The sequence below is a fragment of the Etheostoma spectabile genome, chromosome 21 (assembly GCF_008692095.1).
Source record: "Etheostoma spectabile isolate EspeVRDwgs_2016 chromosome 21, UIUC_Espe_1.0, whole genome shotgun sequence".
Classification (NCBI taxonomy): domain Eukaryota; kingdom Metazoa; phylum Chordata; class Actinopteri; order Perciformes; family Percidae; genus Etheostoma; species Etheostoma spectabile.
The window spans coordinates 21,829,872-21,831,280 of NC_045753.1; positions in this window are offsets into that span (position 1 = coordinate 21,829,872).

Sequence of the window (1,409 nt, forward strand, 5' to 3'; positions counted from 1 at the left end):
CCACCCCCACCCTTTATCTTTCGCTGTCTTTCATGCACAGTGGATGGATTCAGGCCCCTTCATTGTCTCCATTGTTTCTTTGATTCTTACAGGTCCTCATGAAAATAAAGAACTGCTCATCCTGACTCACTTTTCCCATTCATAAAATGGCTTTATTACCTATGCGGTAGAAATAGAATATGACAGATATTGCATTTACATGTGTGGAATAGTTTGTGAAATGTTCATGAATCTGTCAAGGAGGTGACCGACCACTGGTCTGACTTGGATTTCTGTCATTTAAATCAATAATCAGTCACACAAAAATACAAAAACATTTTTTTTCATTAACCCGTTGTGTTCCCTTGCTATGCAGACATTTCTGGTTTCTCTAGCGTCACCGTCCCGTGGACGGGACTTTTCCGTCGCTGTGGAGTCCCAGTTTTCTCCACTCATAAACGTTTTCATGACTTTAAAGCATCATATCTTCATAAAACACGCTCATGCAGCACACCATTTGAAAGCTTAGAGTCTTGTGATTTGATTAAGCCCACACATATGGTGATTTATAGCAGTTAAACAAGTGTTATAAAGTTAAAGAAAATTAAGATAAACAGAAAAATTCGGTGCCGCTAGCTAGTATCTATCTAAAGTTCTTACCTTTTGCCTCGTGTCTTTATTCCCAGCGGTGAAAGATTGACGAAAAAAAAATTGTTCCAAGGAATTAGAATATACAAGCCATTTTATCCAAAACGAGCTGGTCGCCTCCAATCTTGTACTTTCTGGTAGAGTTTCAATTTTTTTTTTTTTTTTAATTCAAACTTTATTGAAGAATGTGGACATACAGTTGGAAACAAATCTTCTGTACATCTTAACAGTCTACATTCTAAAAGAGCCAGGGGATTACTAAAGTAAAAGAAAAACAAACAAACAGCAAAACACTTCATACAAATATTTTGTAAAGCTTACAGGTCATATGATGTAAAAGCTTTTTTGGTTGTACAGGTAGAAATGGAAACAATGTATTGTTTAATAATGGCAGCCAGCTCAAAAAAGCTTGCTGCTACAGTGTTTCTGAGCACATCGTCGCATTCTCTGACGTCTAAGCATTTGATTGACAGGTGATGTAAACCAATCCGTCAACTGTAATCTGAGATAAACCTTGTGAAAGCCAATCAAGTCGCAGAGTTAAAACTAGATTTTATGAGACTGGCAAACCCGTTTAGCCATTAGGAAGACAAATTGATTTATACCAAACTTGACCATGAAATTTTAAACCTGTGATGGCTGCAGCTGTGTTAAAGCAAAAATAGGGCCTTCTTATTGCATTTCACATCCTGAACAATGTATAATTAGTTATTTCTTTATATTTACGTATACAGTCCCTGACAAAAGTCTTGTCGCTTGTGTACAAATTGACCTGAAGTGCC